Source organism: Euprymna scolopes, chromosome 18 (assembly GCF_053919585.1).
Source record: "Euprymna scolopes isolate OS-2025 chromosome 18, ASM5391958v1, whole genome shotgun sequence".
Classification (NCBI taxonomy): Eukaryota; Metazoa; Mollusca; class Cephalopoda; order Sepiida; family Sepiolidae; genus Euprymna; species Euprymna scolopes.
In genome coordinates this window covers 43,274,572-43,300,822 of record NC_136499.1, presented here as the reverse complement: position 1 = coordinate 43,300,822, position 26,251 = coordinate 43,274,572, and the positions used below count along the sequence as shown (strand labels likewise).

At 34.9% G+C, this 26,251-nt stretch overlaps 1 protein-coding gene across 1 annotated transcript in view; it reads right to left on the bottom strand.

The window, feature by feature from the left end:
* Nucleotides 1–26,251, bottom strand: part of LOC145297591 (uncharacterized) — a 50,990-nt gene that overhangs the window by 8,462 nt on the left and 16,277 nt on the right. Inside the window, exon 2 of the mRNA XM_080143641.1 lies at nt 1,906–1,989. The gene's annotated coding sequence lies outside the window, so the exon portion shown is untranslated. The remainder of the gene's footprint in view (nt 1–1,905; nt 1,990–26,251) is intronic.

Below are 26,251 nucleotides of genomic sequence, written 5' to 3'. Positions count from 1 at the left end.
GAAGGCGGAAAAAAAGTGAAAGAAAATTTGACATCTTACCGCTACTCCATGACGCAACTGGAAGTCTAAAGTGTTCAAATTTAACATAGTCAATCAAAACAAAAGATGACTTGCAGAAATGGCATTGCTTTTAAACCAACCACGAAAGCAAATTAGACACAAGGTCATTTTTAAATAGATAGGCGACCTTCGTTGTTAACTCATAGATATAATGATTTATAGGTGATATAAAAAGTTTTAAGAAGTTGTGAGCCGACCGACCGCTTCTCGGAAAAAAGCCTTTTACAGACATACACAAAAAGCGAACATACATGCATGCATTTTTGCTTTTATATTTATAGACTAGCGGGGGGGGGGGTACCCGGCGTTGCCCGGGTGTTTGGAGGTATGTGTGGTTTTGGGTAAATCAAAACACCCGGGTGTTTGTGTCGGGGGGGGGGGGGTAAAATAAAAAATAAAAATTTGGTAGGTAAGTATGAAGGATCGAACTCGAACCCTTGAGGCAAAGTGGGTAATTAAAGTGTGAAAATAAACGTGCCACATTAACCACTGGGCCACCACAAAACACTAACGGAAACACGTTTGAATTTATTTAACTATATTTAGAATTAGCAGGTGCCCGTTTTTAATTACGTAATGAGGTCAACTTTGACTGCGGGGTAGTATTTTATTTACTGCGGGAACGCTTTTTTAATTTTTTTTTTGTTTCCCAAAGATGCTGGGGGGAAAGCAGCTCCCAATAAAAAGGGGATTGTCCAAATTGAATAGCAATTGTCTGATATAAGGAAAAACTCAACATTGATAAAATCTGATTGCTTTCGGACATTTCCAGCGATCGCGACTGGAAAAATACAGCCAGAATTAGTGTCGCTTTTATTATACGAAAAAGCCTAATCCACATGCGGCAAGCGAAAAATGTTGAATATTTATCTTTTCAAAGTCAAGCAAATCAAATAGACAGGCGACCTCCGTTGTTAACTCATAAGATATTATGATTTATATGTGATATAAAAAGTTTTAAGAAGTTGTGAGCCGACCGATCGCTTCTCAGAAAAAAGCCTTTTACAGACATACACAAAAAGCGAACATACATACATACATACATACATACATACATACATACATACATACATACATTTTCGCTTTTATATTTATAGACAGATTTAAGATTCAATGCTGGCTAAAGAACTTCATTCCAAAGTTTCAAAATTTACACTTGAAGAGCACCCGTCCCAGTATGGGTCAAACTTATTTTCTGAAGAGAACAGTTTAGCAACACATTTATGTTCCCTTACATAAATGGAGGGAACTTGAATGCCTATGTAAAGGGAACTTGAATGCCTACTAGACACTGTCCTCGAGTGTCCAAGGTTAGTATCTAGTAAACATTCAAGTTTTATCCACGTGTCCAAGGTCTTTCTGTACAAGGGTTTGTCAGGACAACCTGGCATAAGGATAATTTTCCCTCCAAGTAAACCTTGACTAAATATTCAAAATGACAGTATTCAAAGCCCAAATAAGATCTCCTAGGTATGAGTGGTCCTGGATATGACATTAAACTATAGCCGATGGTGAGGCCCCAGCTTGTAGGCTTTGCGGAGTGTGGAGTCACCCTTTAATTGCCATTGCTCCCAGGTCCACTCTGACCCGGAGTGGTAGTACCTGTTAGGGTCCCAACTATGGGTTAAATAGAAACCGACTTAGAAAAAACAAATATATTCTATTAAAACATTTTTCTTCAAAATCACTGGATTTGGCATTAAATAACCTGAAAAGTGTTGATATGCCGTAAAACAAAAACAACCAACCAACTAATCAACATAGGTATGGTTAACCCACAGTGGCTTATGCAAGGAACGGTGCATCCTCTTCAATTCAGAGATATATACAACACAATATACTTACTTCATTATTATTTGAAAACTTTTCACATGCAGTTACACACAATTCCATAGTTTCTGTCTTCATTTCATCCATCATGTCCGAATGCTGGTGAAAAGAAAGAAAAAAGACATGAAATACAACTGGTCTAATAGATTTGGCATCTACGAGGTGACCCCCAAAAGAATGTCACCCACCCATGGAATCGTTAATAAAATTCAATCATATTTGGTACAAACGAACTTCAACTTCAATTGACTACCAATTTTAAGTCATGAATATCTAAAAGGTTTTTGTTTGATTGCTGTTCAATGATGTGTGGGGGACATTTTGGTGGTCGTCTCATCAGTATGTGCACGATTCACTCGTTAGCTAATTAACCAATCATTATGAACTTTTGAAGAGATGTGAACATGTGCAATGATGAATGTTTGATGAAATTGCAATGCATGTGGAATTGTAATGGATGCAAATGATGGGATTGTGATGAAGAAAAATATTTGACTCAGGGGTTTGAACATCCAAAAATTTGATTTCACCGCTTGGAAAAGTGATTGCCTTTTTTAAGTGGAGGTTCCATGCTGTGATTGTGAGCCACTTTAAATCACACAGAATTAATATCCACTCCAAATAACAGACACAGTGGGTTTTTATATCCACAGATTAAACAGCCCATAGTTCTCAAGTACTTATGCTGTTTGGCCTATGCTCAAATGGCAGATCATCTATATATATATATTCCCGTAAAATGAGCAGAAGGAATGCAGTTATAGTTTGATCTCTGTTGGTTTTTGAGATAGACTGTTTTTTTAAACGAGGGACGGGGGGGGGGCTATTGGAAGAGATGTCTGACTCGATTGCAAGTCGTTCGTCTTGTAGAGAAACCAAGTATCATTGAAAATAGAAAATCGTTATTTGCTTAAAACAAGAGTTGTGATTTTGTATAGAAAGAAAATCCTTTTGTTACAACAGTAACCAAAACCACATAATTAACACTAGTGGAATGGAGCTGTAAATGGATGGTAACATTTAATGCTACTAAGACTAAGCTGCTTTCCTTTAATAATTACAAAAGGTCTTTCCAACAACCGATAACCATGAGTAAAAATATGCGACCTGAGAATTCTTCCTTCAAACTCCTCGACTTAGCATTCACAGGCAATATGAATTGGAACAAATACATTTAGGACATTGTGAAGGCTACTGCAAAGAAGGTGGGTTCCCTCTATCACGCTAGAAAATTACTCACACCTGAGAATATCCTGTACCTTTACAAAGCCACCATTCACCCATACATGGAGTACTGTTGCCACATCTGGGCTGGTGCATCTCCCACTAGCTTCTCCCTCTTAGACAGGATCCAAAAAAGAGTTTCTAATCTAATAGGTTTCACACTGTCAACTAAGCTACAACTCTTGTCCTATAGCCATAATGTTGCATCCCTGTGTCTGTTTTACAAGTATTTGAATGGAATGTATTCTGATGAACTCATTCCACCTGTGTCCCCTCAACATACATACCTCCGACAAATCTGATTAGCAACAAAATCACACCCTTTCATTGTTGAGGTCCCTAAATACCGAAAAGCTATCTACTCTAATTGTTTTTTCTCTCCGACTGCTATACTTTGGAATTCCCTTCCTGTTATCTGCTTCCCCTACATCTCTCTCCCTAAACATGATCCCAAATAGTGGTCCCTTATGTCCAAGTGGCGATATGCCTTATTTGGGGTGAATATGACTAAAAAAAAAAAAATGGTTATGTTGAAATCAAGTCCCAAATTTGGACGAAGACAATGATATTTAGTTTAATTTAATTATATGAAAATGGGGAGAAAAGGGGTTAGAAGCCATTTGTGAAAATTTAGGTACCTCAGATTTTTATGAAATTTTTAACAATAGATCTTAGACATCAATTTATAAATATTTCCAAAACCTGAGTTTTTGTATTTTAAAGAGTTTTTAGGGGACACAATCTCCTAATTGAAAAGTTAAATGTATTAGATTTGTATTAACTTTCATCGCGATTAGACTTCAATAAAGCAAAATTCCCTGAATTTCAATCTATTCTTTAAACTTAAACCTTATATTTTAGACATTTTCTAGAATAGTGTAATGGTTTTGATCAAAATGGGAATAAGAATTCTAGACATAAGTCTTTGCCAAACATGGCGACTTTTACAGTAAAACATACCTAGGATTAGTATTTAATGCAAAAATGAGCACAAAGTTAACCATATTCGACCATCAATTTGACATAAACCACTCATGGGTTATAACTTTAAACAGCCTAGTATATATATTTCTTGAATTTATATAAAAAAAATGTATATTTTTGAAGTATAGCCATGCTTTACTTGAGTGTGTTGCTGCCATTGCTCAAAGAAATTAATTTTTAATCTTTATCAACAGAATAGATGCCACAAAACCACAGCTGCCTTTATGACTTCTATTCCAGCAATCAAAAGCCAACCTTATTGCAAAACATTTTGCCACAAATTCTACTCTCTATGATCAAGACGAATAACTTCCAGAATTTCTCCGTATCATTGAATATACACTCAGTTATATATATATATATATATATATATATATATATATATATATATATATATATATATATATATATATATCACACACACACACACACACACATTTGAAAATAAGCGTCAGTCTTTCAAGAGCTCTTTCGGCTATCATCTCATCAGGAGAAAATCGCTAACATTGAAATAATATTACTGACGAAAAAAAGAGCAATGGAGGATCTTTTATAAATTAAAGGTGCCAACAAGGATGATTAAAACCAATAATTTAATAAAGCATATAAAAAGCGATTAAAATAGCACTGCAAAACGGAAAAAAAAAAAAAAGGGTAGGTGGTCAAACTTACCCCGAAGAGATTTAACGCTTTTAACTATTCCTTCTGGCGGCACAATGAAGGTTTATGAATTGCGATAGTGACAGATTCTAAAAAAAATTTTTTAAATCGCTTTTTATGCACTTTTTAAAATTAAATTATTGGTTTTAATCGCCTTTTTAAGCACCTTTAATTTATAAAAGATCACACATTGCTCTTTTTTTCGTAAGTAATAATATTTCAATGCTATCAATTTTAATCATGAGATGATAGCCAAAAGAGCACTTGAGAGATTTCCGCTTATTTTCAAATGTATTTATAAATTCTGTACCTCCAAACATATATATATATATATATATATATATATATATATATATATACACGCACACGCATACACATAAACACACATTCTGAGTGTTTAAAAAAATGTACTCACACTCTTATCAATATTGTCTGGACAATAATGGTCAGCAATTTGGACATTTGCAAACATAATTCTTAAATTACATTTCTATTCTGTATTTGTGATGGTTTTATTATCATTTGAAGCGAGAGAACATTTTTTGCGACACCCTATATATATTAGGTTGACAAGAAAGTCTTTACAGAATTTTTAATTTTGATTTCAAATGATGTATTTCCAAATAATTTTTCGCTTTAATACGTTTACTTTATATATAATTTTAAAGAGCGTTTTTTGCTCTATTTAATCGTTTAAATTACAATCGTTTTAAAATAATTATGTCCTCTTTTCAGAACATTGCATACAAGATGGTAAAAAAAGAAAAAAAAAGCAAATTCGCACAGTTTTCTTATTTCAATTCAAGCTAGGTCAAAAAGCTACTGAAACAGCTTGTGATATCAACAAAGTGTTTGGTTCAGGAACCACTAGTGAACACAGAGCACAATGGTGGTTTAAGAAATTTTGTGGCGGCGACAAGAGTCTTGAAGATAATAAACATAGTGGTCAGCGATCAGATGTTGACAATGATCAATTAACAGAGGGGTCTAAAACCAATAAAACAACCACCTCCCCACTGTGATAGCTTAACCACGCAAAATTGTACCCCCTCCTTCCTTCCCTCACCACACCTTTCTCTAAAACCCCTACTGCTCACATTCACAAAGTATACACCCAACTTTCTTCCAGAACGTAAAGCACACACTAATATCTTATAAAAACTAATGTAATTTTGACTCCTGTTTCAATATTGATTCTTTTTTAGTCTGATGAAGTGTTACCCTTGAATTGGGATTTCACTGAAATATGCATGCACCTATGTAACAAATAATATTTGTATGATAAATAAACTAATATATATATATATATATATATATATATATATATATATATATAAGAGCAAATAGTTAATAAAACATGTTAAATAACACTTGGAAAAAGAGTTAAAAACATATTTAATCTGAAAAGGAAACACTTAACAAGTGGATAGTCCTTAATCCGCAGAGTTTCGAAGAAATACTAGCAATAGCAATAATAATAATAATAGCAATAATAATAATAATAATAATAATAATAATAATAGCAGTAATAATAATGATAATAAATAATAATAATAATATTAATGAGAATAATAATATTGCTCCTAACAGCCATCCTAACACTAAAAACACTCATTATCCCCTCCAAAACAATCGTTGTATTTTATTGTTTTTTTATTGTCCCACCCTTTGAACATAATGAACAAAATTCAAACTATTTAACTAATACAAATCAGCAAATTAATATTAATATCAGACCTCGAGCTTTTAATAGAGTATGGCGCTACTTCAACATTAATTAAGAAAAGAATATCAAACCACATTTCTTCTTTTAACAACCATAATTCTAATAATAACCAAGGTACTTCTCTAACCACTTTAATTAAAAAACTTAACTTTAATAATATCCCCTTTTCAATCAAATGGATTATCATAAAAAAAGTTAAGTCTTATACTCCAGGCTCTAAGTCATGTCGCCTCTGCACAACCGAAGCTATAACTATAATTACTTCTCCTCAAAGTAACAATATAATAAATTCTAAAAACGAACTGATGTCTTTCTGTAAACATAAGTCCAAATTTAATTATGGTAATTTTGAAATTACATAACTATTACTTTAACCTTTCAGATATATATAATTTTTTCTTTAACATTATAGTTTTTTCTACAAACTTTCTTAATACTTTATAACTTAATAATCCTTTATTTTAATTCTTTATTTCTTCTTTGCTTGGCCAGTTTTAAATCTGCAATTTCCGTTTTAGTCTTTAAATATTCCTATCTATCTAATATATCAATCTACTTACACATTCATATCCTGTATGTATATTTACTTATATTTTACTATATGCATCTACTTACATACTTACTTGCTTTATCCGGAATTTGCAGATACCGGCCATCCTCTCCTCTTAAAAATTTTTATTTTTTATTTTATGTTTAATATTTATTTTTTATATTTTTTTAATTTATTTTCTTATTTTCTATTTATTTATTTATTTATTTTTTCCATTTAGTGTCTTTTAAGAACTTTTGCTGACATTTTCTTAAGTAATAACCTGTACATTTCAGTTGACCTCCTTTTTTGCCCTATATTATTCGTACCTTTTAACATTATCCTGTCTGGGTCATTTTGACATTTGCTTTTCTAATTTATATTTAATTCTATCACCATTTAATTTCTCTCTCTCTCTCTCTCTCTCTCTCTCTCTCTCCTTCTTCTTCTTTACTGATTTTTTTAATTACACTGTTCCCGGCAGCCGTGTTAAAAGCATATCTTATTTTTCTTTTATTATTATTGGAATTTTTCCCCCCTTTTCCTTGTATATATTTGTGAATTATTCCACGGATTTCAGCCTTTCGGATTATTTTGAACCATCTTCCAATTACACGATTTCCTTGAATTTTACTTGTGCGAATGGAAAATTAAATTAATTTTCTTGGACTTACATTTTTGGAGTTTACCATCATTGGATACCTTACCTTTCACCTGACTATCCTTTCACGTGAAATCACCTTTTTCTTCACCATATTCCCTCTGCTTCACTTTTTGTTAAAAATTTTATAATAGTTGCTTACAAGAAAAATGCCTTCCATTTCTTTGGAAAACCTTGTTGGTTTGCTCAATATTTAAAAATACTGTTTATTAGTGCTTGGTATTTCAGTAAAGACCTATCAGCTTTATGCATCATAAGATTGCTTGACTGTAATAAATCAAGAAATTGCCAAACACCTAAGCAAAAATAATCTACTTATTGACCAGCAATATGGATTTCATTCTGCAAAGTTAACTGCTACTGTACTAACTGCATAGGACCAATGAATCTCTTTACAAAGGCTTCGTTTTTAAAGCAAGAGATTTCAACATCAAAGACCTTTGATAGGGTCTGGCACAAAAGGTTTCTTCAAACTGAAATGCTATGGAATATCTGGCAATATCTTGACAATTCTTTCTTTCTTATAAATCTATTAACACAAATTTAATATATATTAACAAAATATATATACAGTATAATCCTGTTGACACACAAGTTAAGCAATGTTGTATCTGGTCAGTACCAGATGGGTGGCTATTTGGGAATACTAGGGGCTGCATGTAGGAGGGTATTGACACCTTGCAAGAGCGGCAAAAACCTAACATTGTGATCTCCACTGACAGCGATATACATGTGATTGGAAATGGCTTGTGAATTTCATACTCCCGTGAAACTTCCTCCTTTGGAGGAAGCCAGTTCAACCTATCTAGGGTGAGTGCCGTCAGTATAGAGCGGTAAAAGTAGCTGCTGATGGGAAGAAATCTGAAGTAAATAGTATCATTGTCAGTGTGCCTCAAATACTGATAAAAATCTGCCCAATAAGTGTCACTGTGATACTTTGTGATACTTATTGATGGATTTCTATTAATATTGTCTAGTTTTAGACTTTTCAGCCATTACTGACACTCCGAAAATGGCACGTTCTTGTCGGCCATGTTAATTGTAAGTTTAACTTATCAACCCGGCACTACTGCTACTTGTTTTTCGAACCAAATAAAAGCTCTAAAATACATTAAAACACACAAAACTTATCCAAGTAAGTAGAAGAGTAATTTATCTTGCCTTTGGTAACATTTTTGTATATTTAAATATTTTACCTTTTTGCTTCTCTGCTAAATACCCCAAAATCACATTTGTTTTAGACCCCCCCCTCTCCCCGCCCTCAGAAAAACACCCTTTATTAACCCAAACACTAAACCTAAGTATAAGGTGGCCATAAAGTCGTGGGTTGCAATATGTTATCCGAAGTGAGTTGAAATAAATCGATCGTGAACCCAGGTTTTGTTTTGTTTTGTGCAATTGCATTTCAGCTGTTGTAACTCTTGTTGCTGGATTCTACCTTGTCAATGTGAGCAGCTGTACAGGCCATTCTATATAAGAACATTTTCTTTTTTTTTTCATGAAAATTATAGCACAACTTTAAAATAATTGTTTGTCATTGTTCAACAGTATAATCTAGAAAACTAGTAATTTGGTAAAACCACAGTTTAGTGGCCTGAAGATAATACAATGAAAAATTGTGTAAAGGCGATAAATATTGATTTATCTTGTTTTTGTTAAATATCAATAAAAGAGGAATCATTTTGAGTTAAAATCTATTTAGTATTATGCCTTTCATCTTTAGAACATGCTTGAAATGTGCACTTATGCTGAAATAATCGCTAGGAAACAAACAATGGAGTCTTCATACATAGGGAAGTTAGCGATTATTTCAGTATATGTACACATTTAAAGCGAGTTTTTCTTAAGAGTGAAAGCGTGATCTATATAAATAAAATAGCAGATGTGTGTGTGTCTGTCTGCTGGTCCGTACGAAAATATTTGACTCAAACTACTGGTCACATAACACCGAAATTAACAGGAAATAGTAATCATATACCAAGGATGGTTTACAACAAGTAAAATTCTTACTTAATTTTTACTTATTTCTGCACATATTCAAATTCAAGTCATTTAAACCGTTTTTACCTATCTGCCAATAGCTACATCAGTAGGAGACATGGTTGGAGCGCTAAAAACGTTTTGGTTTCAAATATAGCTGATGGCACCAAAGTCATTTTTTTTTTTACTTTTGAAATCACTACTATATATTAGGTACAATATAATATTCAATAGAGAATTAGCTCTGTAATAATAAATATGAAATCTGCATGAATTAAAATATATTTAAACATATTTTACGACCCGGCAAGGCCGGGCACCCATCACTAAATTTTGTCTCGAAATCCCCAACATCTTAGAATGGTCTAGTGCCTAATTTATTTTTGTATTTTTCAGAAATAAATAAATTTTGGTGTGCATATGGAAGCAGTGCCCCCAGCTGTATTCTTTTTTTTTTTACGTCTTTCTTCAATTTTTTTTTCAGCAAATTATTATCAAATGGACACTAGTCTACCAGATTATCAAAAAAAGAAAAAAGTCAATATTTAAATATTTGTAGGGATGTTCAATTTCTAATGCAATGTTCTAGTAAATCCATCACCTATTTTAGAACCACTCAACATTTTTAGGTCAAATTACGTGAATTTAGACTTTTTTCCCCCCAAGAATTTCAGCCTTTTAAATTTCGCTTTCTCCAATAATTTATATAGTATTCATTATTATTTTCAAGTTTCGTCACCCGACATTTACAATCTAAGGGCAAGAGTACCAACTAAAGACTTACCTTTAAAAAATTGATTTTTAGGCGTATTTGAGTCCGTATTCTGTATTGCGCAAAAGCAAACATGGCAACCAGTGAAAACAATACGGAATATAGACCTGAATATCCCTAAAAAAGTCAACTTTTTAAAGGTAAGTTTTTTTTTTTTTACATTTACAGCATCTCCAGCAAAGTTTATCAATTTTTGTTTTTGAATATTTCTGAATAGACATGGCATACCCACATAAACACAACTTGTTCTGTGCAATTAATCTTTTGTATTGAGCATATTGTAAACTTGTATCCTTAAAAAAAAGTTTGAATAAATCCAACCTCGGGTTTTCTGAAGAAGTAGCCATTATAAGAACTTGAATTCTAATCTTTCCCACATACACGTAAGGCAAACTGGAAGCCAAATTCTAAAAAAGGCCAAAAAGAATTTTTGAAGGTTAAACTGCTTAAAAAAAAAAAAAAGAAAAAAAAAGCACTCTTATCAATATTTAAATACCGACTTTTTTCACATATTTTTTTTATACATCTGGTAGATTAGTGGGTACTGCTATAGTTTATCGCCAAAAATGGAGATGCCATTTTTTTTCGGGCACCTGTCATCAGAATCAAAGGGAGAAATCAGTATTTTAAACTATGACCGAAGCAAAGCATGAAATAAATTACAAAAAAATTAAACTAGATAATGATTACTTCCGGAAAGAAGTAATAACTACGTGTGCCCAATCTCTCATGTTAAGGACGGCTTCCGTATTACCCCCTCCCCTCTCAGCCTCGAAAGCCGTTCTTAACATGAGAGATTGGGCACACGTAGTAATTACTTCTTTCCGGAAGTAATCATTATCTAGTTTAATTTTTTTGTAATTTATTTCATGCTTTGGTCATAGTTTAAAATACTGATTTCTCCCTTTGATTCTCACGACAGGTGCTCGAAAAAAAAATGGCGTCTCCATTTTTGGCGATAAACTAGTAGTACCGATTAGTATCCATTCAATAATAATTCGCTGACGAAATTGAAAAAAGACAAGATAAAAAAAATACAGTGGGGCGGGGGGGGGGCGCCGCTTCCATACGTGCCCCTCCCCTCCATCCCCTCATTTAACAAAAAATAACAAAATAAAACAATATTTATCGCCTGTACGTAGTTTTTCGTCGGATTATCTCTAGATCACTAAACTGCGGTTTTACCAAGAATTTATATTTTGGGGGTAATAAAAAAAAAAAAAAAAAAAAAGATTGTTTGTTTATTTTTGATTCGTCACCTCGGTGGCATTCTTGAATACAAACGGATGACGCCGAAACGGTGAACATCGTGACACACACTGCACTTGCAAACAAGGCATACAAGTATGAAAAGACGGAAGCTGATAACTTTATAGAATCGCTCCCGTTTCCAATCTTAGCAGTAATTTAAAATGTGAACGTCTGCGATGGATTTAAATAGAATATTCATTTTCAATGGAGCATTGCTCCAATCCATTGGAGCAAAACAAGTAGAGAAAAATATCAGTTTGAAACTAGGAATAATTATGCAAGTGGAAAAAAAACTGAGATGGATGGGGCACTTTTGTAGTTTAACATTCCTAAGCAAATTTAGAAAGCCATTCTCAACATGGGGAGGGGAGGTTTTGTTAATTCTTACGTTACACGGACGGAATTCTCCTAAAATGAAAACAATTTGATTGTGGGTGTTAAACTGCATTAGTGCAAAAAAATATACTTATTAAATATGAACTTTATTTTTTCCAATTGTATTAAACAATTTTAGATTTTTAAGTAACGTTCAATACTGAAAACTTAATAAAATAAGGTGCTTGTACAAAGAAAGGCGACAGATCGATTAAAAAAAAATAAGATTGCAGAAGCAGGGGACATAACTCAGTCTTATTAATTTAGAAAGTATATTTTAGATTATTTTCAATATTTTATTCGTTTCGATATAAATTTACGAAAACATAACTGGAAACTATTCAAATTTTAATTTAATTAAAATACTCTTTTTGCAGTTTGTTTTTTGAATAAATTGGTACTTATACACTAATTTATTTAAAGGAAAGCCATTCTTAACATGGGGAGGGAGGATGCTTAATCTGTACCTTTCAAACATCTAAAAAAAAACATCTTCCATCACGATTTATCTCCCTTGTTTGATCTGCCGCCTTTCTGTGTACAAGCACTTAAAATGAATACAAAACATTAAATCACACAAACATAACACTGATGGGGAGGGGGTCTGGTTGATGGGACTTTGTGGGATGTTAAGATGTTTTTAATTTAGTTGGTGACATGCGAATAATTTTGATACAAAATTAAGAGAACTTATTTTTTTAAATTCTTTGTTTTAATTTATTGAGAAATTATAAACTTGAAAACTCATGAATTTTTAATTCTTTAAAAATAAATCTTTAGTTTAAAAATAAATAAACAAATAAAAAAATAAATAAATAATACGCACTGACTGTGCAAAGAATAACAAACCAGGAAGTGAGACTGACTAGTCATAAATAAGGTAAAAGAGAATAAAAACATTATTTCCAATTGAAGATAATTTTAAGGCTATTCTTTCTTGATAATAACGTGAAGTTATTAACTTTTGTAAATTTAAATATTTGTGAAAATTTTATTAAATTAAGGTCTTTCTGAATAATAATAATAATAATAATAATAATAATAAAATAAAAACAATTTGAATCATTCATTAAAAATGAGTCATATTTTCTTTCATTCCAAACGATTATAGTAGTACAATGTCTTAGTACAGAAATTAATAAATATAGAAACAATTTTATTGATTATATTTAAGCAGTTAGCTTTCTAAATTGCTGCTAAATTTTATCAATTAGTTTTGACTGATTTTTTGCAAGCGGTGAAAGGGCTAATTAATCACCCGTTTTTTTTTGTTTTTTTTTTTTCCGCCAAATATAGAATAGTTAACAAAGCCCACCCCACCTCCCCCATGGAAGGAATGGATTTCTAAATAACGTTATTATTTCGACGCAGTCCTCAAACTACAGAAATATCCCGTTTAATGTTTTGGTTATTTTAAAGCCATGTCTCTCGACTTGATATTTGAAGAAGAAAAAAAACTGTAATTTTATTAATAGTGTTTTATTTCGTGATGAAAAACAAAAATGATTATTTATACCCTCGGCCCCCCCCCCCAAAACAACAGAGCATTCCTTTAGACGGTTCCTGTTGATTTTGCGGTTTGAGTTTCGTTCTGTGCAGTTCTAGGAGGTCCACTTTCTCAGGGTTCTTTGACAAAGAGTTAAGTTATTGCTAATCGCCCGAGGCGCCCTCATCGGGGAATGTCGACAGGGCTGGGGCTGCCCATGTACTTTTTGCAGGCCAGAGTGCCCATCTTCGGGGGCGCTGACTTCTCAATCCCACTTTCGATCCTGATGTTCAAGTTCTTACAGTGAGACAGAAAGTCTTCACCGGTTGTTAGCTCACTGGCCCGCAGCAAGCGTCGGAGGACGTAGCTTGAAGATAACCACATATTTTAATTAGATAATTTAAAATTAAAATTGAACAAAATGGTTAATTTTATGGTTACCAATTTCTAGAAACACACACTGGTCACAAGTCAGTAATTAAGAAAAACCAACCAACCAAACAAAAACAAGCACCTGCGGTTTCGGCTGAATGAAAGAACATCACTACAGCAAAGTTAGACACAAGATACTAGCAAGGGATCCAGCTCCCCTAAGAGGAAGGGTTAACCAGAGGAAGTACTCTTGGATGGATGCAAAGTTTGCCGGGTGCTAGTGCACTTATTGATCCGCGCTTTTTTTTAAATAATATATTCAAGTTTAATTAAAGTTTTATGATATCTGTTTTTATTAAATTGTAAGGTTGAATAGGTACAAACCACCCTCCCTATGTTAAGAATGGCTTTCTAAATAACGTTATTATTTCAGCACGGATCAATAAGTACTATTTGCCGTTATCGGTCGCATTGGTATTTCTCGGTAGATGACATCTCAGGTGGCCAGCAATAAACTAATCACTCTCTCTTAAATGAGGGAGGGGGTTATGCCTACGAGGATGACCCCCCCCCCCCATGAGGCAGAAACTGATATAAGCCTAAACAGCCCGAGGAATCAGCTTTCATCTCACTTGTTGTGTAGGTGATGATGATTCATTTATACAATTCGTTTTAAAAGATTATTATTTTACATTGAATTCAGCATTTAACGTAGTCAACAAGCTACTTGAGCATAATTTTGTTCAGTCACAAGAGATCCTGCTTCCGCGCATTACCTCCTCCTTTAGAAAGGGGAATTGATTTATCGCTAGTATCGAAGTATGTTGTCGGGGCCGATCGCGACAAATTTCGCACTCATCCAAAATACAATAAACTGAACTATCTAAGGTTGCTTTTTTTTGGGGGGGGGGGTATAAAAATAAGTCGCAGACGTCAATAACATTTAACAAACATGAAAACCTTAAACGCTAAATTCTAATTATTTTTTTATGGAAAGATTCGCGTGGTTGAGAGTGGGGATGGGGTAAAAATAAATGACCCCAAAGTGTTTTAAGACCTTTAAAAAGGTAAATTTGTAGATGACCTCCTCCCCGCCTCCCTCCTACAAAAAATTAGATTCAATTTCTTAAGCGATTACATGTGAACAGTGAACACCTCGAAAAACTTGGACGAGAGAAAAAACAAACAATTATTTTAGACTTTAGTGTATGTGTGAAGATTAGTTTCGTATATATATATATATATATATATATATATATATATATATATATGTAACTTAAAATAATCCCTGACCCTATTCCAGATTTTTAGGACACTGTACTAAGGACAGTTAACCAAATTTTTTAACACCAACATTAAGCCCGAAAAAGGTTGTAAAACCATACGTGTCGTGAAGTATCACCTAAAAAAGTGAACTCTTGCCTATACCCCCCCCCCACACACACAATCATGCAGGATTTATCTTACACGGCAGAAAAAATCGGTTAACTGTCTTAAAATGCTAGAATGGCCCTGGAATAGGGAGATCATATTACGTTAAATTTATATGGGAAACTGATCCCCCACACTAAATTTTAAAATAGTTTTTCTGTCAAGTTTTTCAGTGCGTTCACGCGTAATCGCTTAAAAAGTAGAATTTTTTCTTTTTTTTTTTTAGGAGGGTGTAAATGCAAAAATAAATAAAAGCAAATAAAATACATACCCGTATTAAAGGATAAGTGTGCGCTGCCCTTTTTGTTTCTGGTTCTTTTTTTTCTTCGGCTGTCTCAGCCATCGTTATTAGTATTTTTTTTTTTTTTTTTTTTTTTTAGTACATTCGTTCCACTGAGTTTAAATCAATTTGATTAAAAAGTATATTTAGGGATTCCTGGCTTATGGTGTTACTGTTACGTTGTTCGTTAAAGCCGGCAGAAAAAAAGTGTTTTAATTTAGAGGAAAGAAATCGTATATGCTCGCGGGGTCAGGTAAAATTTCTCCTTTTTTTTTTTTAATTTATTTAAAAAAAATTTTTTTTTATTAACTTACTTAAAGAAATGTTTCGAAGAAATAACCACTTGCCAACGAACAAGTTTGCATTTTTATTTAATAAGTAACCACTGGCGACCGTTGTTTGTTATGTTGTGCGCGCATGAGAGAAAGAAAAGGCGAGTTGGTTCAACCTGCAGACAAGCAGCGGCTTGTTTTTTGACTAAGAGAAGAGGAACAACAATATTTGTTGTACGAATCCATTAGCTGGGTTCAGGAGAAAAATTGATGTCCCCCCACCCCCCATATTTAAAAACTTGTCATTTTAGGTGACTGTCAAAGGGGAATAAGTCGAGACGAATAACGATAAAATGTCCCTCTGAAATTTATCAAGAAATTAGAAGGAAATCAGTTCGATACCTAACGATGTTGTTGCAATAAATTCGGACCTGTTTATGTCAAAAGTATGAATGAGTTAGATTGTTGCAGGGAAACATAAATATATTCTAAAGTTTTTAAGTACGCAAACTTGCAGAGCCATATTTTTTTTTTAATCTTAATTTTTTTTTTTTTTTTACCTCGCCTCCCTTATTTTGTCCTACTCTATGGCATGTTTTATGGACCATTTAATTTAATAATTAACACATAATCGGTCAATTTCAATGTAGATAAAAACAAAAAAAAAAAACATACAGTCAAAGTTTAGCGTAAACTTTATATATATAACAGAATATTAGCTTCGAGGAAGAATGTTCAAATTGAATAGTTCATTGAGGAAATGAAAGGAAAAAAAAAACAATATATATATATATATATATATATATATATTTGATATTAAAACCCCCTTTTTATATTAGTATTTATTTGCTTCCCCACGAAAGCAAAATGTAACACAAGGTCGTTTTTAACGTAGGGGAAAACCAGCTCCCCAAAAGGGGCACTCTGGTAGGGACCAAAGATAATAATTGTCTCAGTATAGAGGGTTTCCTCTCCATTGACCAAGGAAAAATTAATTTAAGTGTAGCATCAGAACAGATACTACACTTTGAGGTATCAAATCTTTTTATTTAGGTCAAAAATACAATATAAATTCAACATGAACAAAAAATTTAGGAACAAGGCTAACTCAAAAAAGGGGAAGAATGGGGATCGTTGGTCATCCTTGTCACTGTAGAACTAAACAAAAGGTTCTCTTACCTAGTATCCTCTTTCACCATAACACCGCATTCACCCTTTTGTACTGGGGGGGGGGATGTCCTACTTATAACCCTATTGTTTAAAACATTTTTTATTAAGAACAAAGAAATAACAATAATGATACAATAATTCATTTGTGTCGAGGGCAGGAGAAGAAAAAGCGATTATTAAAACCCTCCCAACCCCGTCTAATGGATAGACCGCTCGTTTCATTTCGGTTTGTAAAGGAATCTGAGGCCCTGCGAGACAGTCTCTAGGTGAGGGTGCTCTCTAGATGGGACGAAAGGAGAAAAGAAAAATTGGCAGGTCGTGGGGGCGGGGATGTTAGTGATTGATTTCTTTCTCTCTGAGATGGGTGAAATTTAGAGGTGGTCGTGGGGGGGGGGAGAAAAATTGCAATTAGGAGGGGGTGAGAATCTTGAAGGCTTCCTAGTCAGGGAGGGACGGGGCACTCACTCGGCTAGCTAAGAGGCTAAAAGTTAGATCATACTTGACGGAACTGCATGTTCCACACCTAGGCAGGGAACACGTATTCAAATTTGGCTTCTTTTTTGTGTATCCAGACTTGCTACATGTATCCAGCTTCTGTCAAATACTGCACGATGCAGCCTTTTTCTATCACATCTGATCTTGATCAGAAAAAAACACCCCCGACTACCTTGCAGTCGCGACGCCCAAATCACCATTCTCACCACAGCTAAGATCGTAATGTAAACCATTTGTCTTTTCCGGTCCCATGATAGCCTCATGTTGTCAACCATGTTGGATGCAGTAATCGGGTGAGGATGCTCAGGATTGATGCAAGTCGTCATCTCGCTGACATATGACCAGTACCAGCGGAGTTTGCAGCAATCAAAGAAGATGTGATCAATCATTTCTACGATCGTTGTTCCACAATGGGGACAAGCAGATGACTAAAAAAAAACTGGAACTGCATAGTATGTTGTTGAGGTCAATCACCAGGTCAGAGAGAACTCCAAATTGTTCAAATGACTCGAACTTGGCGCCCAACTCTACGTGGAGCAGATCTCACTCTGCTACCAACCCAAAAGCGCACATTGTGAGACGCTAGTGCCCTCCCCCATCACTAGATCCTTGTGAAGTCCTCTATGGGTAGCAGTCTCACGGTTGCTGGACCTTGGTAGTCATTTTAGTGTGGCTCAGCACTCTTTTAGGAAGGCTGATTCGCCCCACGGCTTGCGACGGCTCTCGTCAGAGGGGTTGAGAATGAGGTAAGGAAAGGCGGCAGTAAATGCTGGGTGCCACAGTTGATCTTCTTGAAGGTAGTGGCTCAGGAAAGCCAGCCTCTCGGCGTCTCGATGACACTTCAAGTCCGGCATTCCCAAGCCTCCCTGACACGGATGTTGAATACAGACCTGTCTGCACACCCAGTGTTTTTCCTTATCCCAAAGAAATAACGACAAGAGTTCAACAAGAGCTTTTATGTGTTTTGCAAGCAGGGGAAGTATGGCAAGTCGGTAAAAGATGAGAGGGAAGATGTATGTGGCACATGTCTTGGCTCTACTCTGTAAGGAAAGTTTCCTAGGAAGCCACATGTTGACCACAGCCTTCACCAATTCTTTTCAAGCTGGAGACCCGGTCTGAACCACACACTGAGGATCCGAACTGGGCTCATCCATCTAGCTGAAGGGCACTGGGAGGTTTGCGTTACCACTCTAGGCACCCAACCGCAGTCCGACAGACATGCTGTAGCCCCTGTGATTCTTTTGTATTGAGCGAGTGCCTCTAACACGATCTTGATGTCTCGGAAGTTCAACACATAGACCGTGACATCATAGGTAAACACAGATACTCTGGCGGCTGGGCTGCCAGGCAGAGCTATTCCGTGCAGGGCCAAATTTGCCTCCCCATGTCTCAGCTTGCAAAGCAGCAGTCCAAAGCCAGAACGTAAACCAGGCGCAACAGCGGACAACCTTGACAAACCAACTGAGAGATAATAAAGGGTTTCGAGCTCTTTCCGTTGACTTGTATGACAAATTATTTATATTAAAATGTTTTAATAGAAAAGAACGTTAGAACATAAACAATAATTTAAAAATAGGTCTGACCTCTAGAGTTTGACGTAGTCTAACGTAGAGGTCATTTAAGATGATGTGGATCTTAGGAGAGAGCTTGAAAGACATGTATCAGTTAGTCAAGAGTTAGTAGTCAGAGAGAGCAGATCGAGTTGGGAGTCAGAAAGCAGACGGTCGTGGACAACAATGGCTCCAAGTAGGTGAAAAATGTCAATAATAAAAGTCTAGGATCTGTGTTAAAGCTTTCCAATGGGGAAAGCATCCAGAATAAAGCTGCTGTAAATACTACCAATGCTTTGAGTTGTATGAATCTTCATTTGCACTTTTCCGAGGATCCGGCAAATTGAGACCAAAGATGGACCACGTATGTTTCCTAATTGGCCAGATGTTGAAACCCCAAATAAGTGTTATTGCCTTTGTGTTGCAAAGTATTTATGTATATTCTTATCTCATCATAATCTGTATTTAAATGTACATACACATACAACAAACTCTAGATTCAAAGATCACAACGCTAGGCAGTTATAGACGAACACATTATAAAAATTACTATTTTGTCCCGATTACCGTAAAAACACATGTTAAATGTCCATATATTTTCTCAAGCATAAAAACGCACTTGTGAGAGTGATCTTTTGATTTTAGCTTTACTGGTAGTTTAAAATTATTATTTTATTATTACTACTAGCAGTGGAATACCTTGTTTTAAACAAAATCAAATAAAAAAAAAAAAGAAGGTAATTGAAAGTAATCGTTTTTGGCATCGGAAAATGGGTACACATTTTTTTTTTAGTTCCAATACAGATTCCGTTACCCTAAAAAGTTCTGATTTTTCCAACTCCCGATTTCAATTCTGATTAATCGTCCCAACACTAATAAAAATGTTTACAAAATTGTGGGGATTTCTATCCCTGCTAAAAACTTCAATTTTTTACCCGAAAAAATGTTGAAAATGCTAAAAGAAGAAAAAAGAAAAATAGATGTTAAAAAAAGGTGGATTCTATATCTTTATTTGAAATTCTGATAAGGAAGCATATCTTCCAAAAATAAATTGAAAGAAATAAAATTATTGAAACTCATCAATTTTATTGAATGACATTCTTCCCAGATGTAAATAATTATGTGATCACCAAGCGAATTACTCGGAAACTGAATATTCACCCTCTCCTTTAGTTTGGTCGTTACATAATATAATAAAATATTTCTTTGTCCCTCAAACTCCAATTGCATCATCTCTTACGTTTTCAAATGAGGCCAACTTTTGTTATTGTTTCAACCTACCATTGTCATCGTTCAATTCAGCCTGCTCTTTTTTTTCTTTTCTTTTTTTTACTCATATTTTTTTATTACATTTTCACCCCAAACAAGGCACGTTGCCACTTTGATGTAGGAGGCTACTATCAGGGACATAAGCCACAGGGGTACTATGTAGGGAGTTGGGCAGCAAGATGTCGGTTCACGTTACACTTGAACTTCTGCATGTCAGTACAGTTGGGGAAGCAGGGACCCGGAAGGGAATTCCAAAGTCTAGCGGTTCTGGGGAAGAAACTTCTGGAGTAGAAGGCTCTCTTACATCTAGGGATCTCTACTGTGAAGGGGTGGGATTTAGCTGCTTGTCGGGTTTGTCGGGGTATTTATGTCGAGGGGGTGCAAGTGCTTGCAGTTCGTCAGAGCATTCACCGTTAAAGTACTTGTAGAAAAGGCAGAGGGATGCTACATTTCGTCGATGTTCACCCCTAACAAGGCATTTCGCCACTTGGACGTAAGGGACTACTATTTGGAACCATACCTAGGAAAGATTAACAAGATATTAGTTTACATTACATTTAAACTTCTGCATATCAGTATAGTCAGGGAAGCAGATAGCAGGAAGGGAATTCCAATGTCCAGCTGTTTTGAGGGAAGAAACTATTAGAGTAGAAAGTTTCTGGCATTTAGGGACCTCAGTAGTGAAGGGGTGAGATTTTGTTGATAAGTAGGTTTGTCTGGAATATGAACGTTGAAGGGGCACAAGTGCAACGAGTTCATCGGAGCACATTCCATTAAAATATTTGTAAAACAGGCACAGAGATGCAACATTGCGGCGATGGGACATGGTTTGCTATTTTTAATAATTCAAATTACAAATTTAAACAATGCTTTCTAAGGCAAGGAGACATTAGATATGACACAGTTTATGAATTTTCAAATGAATAATAAATAGTGATAATGGTTGTGGCCCAATTGGTATATCTTGTCCATTATATAAAGGCAGTTGTGTGTGTATTCGTGTGTATTTCTGGTTAAAATTTAATGACTACAAAGCAAATACCTAGAAAGTTCGTATTTTCTTGACTGGCGTTGTCCTGAATTAATAATATCTAAAATTTCAGAAGAATATTCATTCTTTGATCCTAAATTGATGCACATTTCATCAGGAGGGGGGGGGGGCTCGGTTTTCCCCCCAGTGTATGTACTAACTAAAGGGAAATAACTGTTTTTTTTTTAAATCAGAAGTTACTTTTCTTATGCTGATCATTCCTCAATGATTTTATACAAACGAGTTGTGCGTGTGTGCGTGTGTGTACGTGCGTGCGTGTGTGTGTGTGTGCGTGTGTGTCCATGTCCTCAGAGAAGGAATAGGTTAGAAGAGAAAAAAGAGAGAGATAAGGAGAGAGAAGGGGGAAAACAGAGGATGGGGGAAAGAGAGAAAAGATAGAAAGATGGATAGAGTGATAGAAATTTTAATAAAAATATTTTGCATTCGGCAGCGCCAGGTGATCCTGCTGGTCATCTATAAAAGATAAGGCAATCAACTAGATTGCAAGCAGATTGACACACTTCGATTTGCTTTGTGATTTCATGTACAAAAAACAATTCATGTATTACCCACCAATATATTTGCTCCTCTTTGATCTCAGCGAAAATCTTTATTGAAGTAATAGTACCTGCTATATTTTCTATGGATGCAAAAATTTCACACAGACACCAAGCATTAGCATCACACACATAAACCAGCCACAGGGAAGGAACGGCAACAAACAGTATCATCCACTTGATCAAAAATCTCATTGAAATACTTGGCAAGTAAGTGATGGATGCCCTTTTATCTTGCCTGCAACCTCTTTACTACAAAAGAGACGTTGTGAGCCTAGCTTTACTCTATTGTTTTTTTTATGGCAAGTGCTCGTCTGAGCTTCAAACTTTCACAAAAAGCACTCGTCTAACTACAACCACTACCAACTATTTCCCCTACTCTCTATCTGTGTCTGAATCTAAATGCAAATTCTATGAACAAGGCTTCTTTCCTAGAACAGCCTGCCTATGGAACTCTGTTCCTCTAGCCTGTTTTCCAGCTGACTACAACATGGTAGTCTTCAAGTCCAGTGTAAACAAGTTTTTGTTGAGCTGTCCCCTTAAATAATCAAATCTACACAATTCACACTACTAACGATCATTACGTTGTTGTCTCAGTGCCCACTGTACACTCATTAACCCTTATCCTCAAGTGGCCTTCATGCCTTGATAAGTGGTGATTCCTTTGTAAAAAAAATATGATTTAGCAGCATGACTAAATTGCTATCTCTACTCAACAAACTTTCTATTTGTACAAAATAAGAACAAAAGACATGCAACTAACGCAAATGCAACTCAAACACCCTGGTGCTACCAGATCAGGCTGTCTGAAGATACCGGCTTTCTGATCTAAAATGCACCAAACATTGATATTATTATTTTTATTCTTTTTCCTACCATACCCTGTCCTGGACATGACCTTAAACTATATCTTATGGTGAGGCCCCAGCTTGCGGGCTTTGGGGAGTGTGAAGCCACCCTTTAATTGCCATTGCTCCCAGGTCCACTCTGACTTGAAGTGGTAGTACCTGTTAGGGTCCCAACTATGGGTTAAATAGAAACCGACTTGAAAAAAAAAAACAAATATATTCTATCAAAAAATTGTTCTTCAAAATCATTGAATTCAGCATTAAATAACCTGAAAAGTGTTGATATGCCGTAAAACAAAAACAATCAACAACCAACCAAACCCAAAAACAACGATATTTCTCACTAAAACAACCAAACCAAACACTACAAATAAATATTTGAAAATATAAAGAACTTGAATTATAAGAAAACTTTTCTCAAAATGACTGGGTTTAGCATTAAATATTTCGAAAAGGGTCATTATGCTGTAAAACAAAATAACCAAACCAAATACCATGAATAAATATTTGAAGATATAAAGAAGTTACCAAAATGACCAGATTCAACTTTAAATAAATCGAAAAGGGTTGATATGCCGTAAAACAAAACAACCAAACAAAACCCTGTAATAAAATATTTGAAGATATAAAGCCCTTAAAGCATAAGATATTTTACTAAAACGATTTGATTCAACATTAAATAGCATGAAAATCGTTGATATGTCATAAAACAAAACAACCAAACCAAACACTGTAATTAAATATTTGAAGATATGTCATAAAACAAAAGAATTTTAAACATAAAAACTTCTACTCAAATGACCAGATTTGTAGTGAAATAATTTGAAAAGGGTTGATATGCCGTAAAACAAAACAACCAAATAAGACGCTACAATGAAATATTTGAAGATATAAAGAACTTTAAACATAAAAACTTCTACCAAAATGATCGGATTTGTCATTAAATAATTTGAAAAGGGTTGATACACCATAAACCAAAACGACCAAACCAACTCGCATATGTGCATTCAAACATCCTCCAGCATCTGTCACTCAATAAATGTTATCATGATTTATTTCTCTTGATCACTTGTGTTCTGAACTTTTATTTGCTTGTCATGTAATTTACAAGGTCCTCAACAAGTTGAACATTTTGTAAGTAGGTATGTGTACTCAAACTAGATTTTTTTTTTTTTTTTGTAAGATCAATGGGTTCGTTTTTAGTTTTCCTGTTCATGTTTTTTAGCAACAAATGATCAGGTTGCTCTCAAAACAATTTTTTTTTTAAACAAAACAGTCCGTTCGTTTATCAAATAAAGATACGAGATGCCTCCAATAAGTGTCCAGAAATATTTCTACAGGCATTTAAAATTGTTGCAGATTCTTGAAAATTCAGTATGTCATTGCTATATCTCTTGTGAGATGACTAACCAATTTTTATGATTTCAAGTTCAAATCAACAACTACAGCAGGAATTGGAATACATCCTACAGCTGGTGAACTTCCAAAATGCAATCTGATTGTAAGGACACTTTAAAAGAACGATATGTAATAAAATTCTGTTTTAAACTTGGAAAACATGCCACAGAAACATATGAAATCCTTCAGACTGCTTTTGGACTATCCTGTATGAATCAAGCATTAGTTTTTGAGTAGCATAAGAGCTTCAAGGAAGGCAGGGAGTCTGTAAGGGATGATGAGAAGTGTGGGAGGAATAAGGAAGTCAGAACACCAAAGCTGATTGACCAAATAAGGAATTTCATGGATCAGGACTGCCGTGTATCTATAGAGACAATAAGTGCACAGTTTAATGTCAGTGTGGGAACTGTACACACAGTTATTTGTAAGGAACTGAAGATGCGGAAGATTTGTGTATAGTTTGTCTCAAGGGTGCTCCATCCTTGTCACAGACTATTTGACCAAGTGGGCATCAAAACCTCCACCTCATGATAGTCCAGACCTTGCTCCCTGTGACTTTTGGTTATTCCCCAAGCTCAAGAAAAACCTTAGAGGCCATCGTTATGAGACAATAGTGGGGAGATGAAAGAGGCTGTGATGAGGGTCATTGGCACACAAGAGGAATGGGGTCTTCCAGAAGTTGTTGGAATGGTACAACAAGTGCATTGCAGCCAGAGGAGATTACTTCGAAGAGGACTAGAGTTTCATGTGTGTACTATCAACAGAAGTGCCCATATGAAAAAAGGGAGGAAACTTATTTAGGGCACTTCGTATTATATAGTTTATAACAGCAACATAAGTATCTACTAAGAGATATGTGAAATATGCGTTTCTTTTTTGGGGGTGGGGGGTGGAGGGTAAATTTAATTGTTAATTGATAAAATCAATTCGAAATTGGATTTTGGTTAGGCTGGATTTTTTCTGAATTGAAGTCATTTGCATCCTGTTTTAGTTAGCTAACCATAAGTCGAGAATGATTTCAAAGCCTTTTCATTGGTTGTTTGAGATCATCTGATCATGTGGCTTTCTGCTTGATCTTGACTACTTCCTCCTCTCAATCAGGCAATTTCAATCAATAATGATTTTTTTAAACTTCTGATTTCTTTGCATTTGATAATTTTAGGGTTAGCAACTGAGGTGATATTCCAGCATATTCCGAGACATTTCATTGTTGCATTACCTCCCCTGTTTTCTGAACGGTGATAGATGATTTAGCATCCCCGACAAAACATCTTCCAACGGATACTTTAACTGAAGAAATTTATCACATTCTTACACGAATTATTATTATTATTATTATTATTATTATTATTGTAGTTAGTAGGAGTAGTAGTATTTATTATTATAAGTAATTTGGTGAAAGAATGATACTTTTCTGTAAAAAAATATGTTTATTTACTTTTAATAATGTTTCACATAAAAAGAAAGCTAGCAGCTGCAAGAAATAAATATTACACATCTATAATATAAATCTCACCTGTCTGTTTAAATGTATGTATGTATGTCAGGTCATTTCATATGCTACTGGTACCATGTAACTCAGTACTACCTGCCTCATAGTGGGGTCACCGGCGACTAAACTGGTTCCCCCACCAGACTTGTTTGGTGAGGAGGGTGGCTAGTCTCCCTGAAGGATTAAAAACAAGACTTTCCAAAGGGCGAATGAACCCTTTTTCGGGGTCAATGGCCAACTAGCACCGTGTGTGTTTGTGTGTATGTATGTATGTGTGTGTTGGGGTGGAGAGGGCTCCCATAAGCCGTGGTGAAGGCAACCTTTCTAGGAGAAGCAAATCTCTGATTTAAAAAACCATAAAGCGAGAGACCAGTATCCGCATTAAGCTAATCTGCAGTTTAACTTGTTGTTGGCTATCTTGCTCTTGCTTGTTGCTGGATCTCAAGATTTTGAACCGAGACAGAGACTTAGCTGTTGTACAAAGCTAAGACTCTGTAACATCATCTTTGTATAGACACTCCCGCAGGCAATTTGTCTATTAAAATGCTC